Source organism: Tupaia chinensis, unplaced genomic scaffold, assembly GCF_000334495.1.
Source record: "Tupaia chinensis unplaced genomic scaffold, TupChi_1.0 Scaffold000538_1, whole genome shotgun sequence".
NCBI classification, from domain to species: domain Eukaryota; kingdom Metazoa; phylum Chordata; class Mammalia; order Scandentia; family Tupaiidae; genus Tupaia; species Tupaia belangeri.
Genome location: NW_006160051.1, coordinates 28093 through 28655, shown reverse-complemented (window position 1 = coordinate 28655; position 563 = coordinate 28093).

Genomic DNA, 563 nt, shown 5'->3' with positions numbered 1-563 from the left:
CAAGACTTGACCCACAGTTGGCCACGTGGGAATCCAGTGCCTTAACCACACCACCTGCTAGTCCCTACCCCTGCTTTTTTCAGTGCAATGCTGTGTTTGGAATTCAGACTCCTGAGTTTCCTGCAAAGTCCTGATCCTCTTTGGGGTGTTCTGTGTTTAGGCAGCCCTGAGGGAGACAGAGCTGAGTGAGGAGACTGCTGACACCCCACTGCTGTGTAAATGAGGGGAAAGAAGAGAAAGGACGCTTGCGTTCTCTTGGTTCCCTAGAGCTGGTCTTTTCCCACTCAGTGCTCTATACAATTCTAAGAAGGGGAACCAGCAGGTGACGTGGTGACTAAGGTGCTAGACACTCCCACATGGCTGACCAGAGTTTGAGTTCTGGACCTGGTGGCTTGCTTTCTCATTTTTTCTCTCTATGTCTCTCTGTCTCTCTCCAGTCAAATTTAAATAGATGAATGAATAAATAAAATAATTTTTTTTAAAAAAAGGATACCTTGGGAACCAGCAGTTAGCGTAATGGCTATGTCGCTGGACTCCCACGTAGTTGACCACGGTTTGTGTCC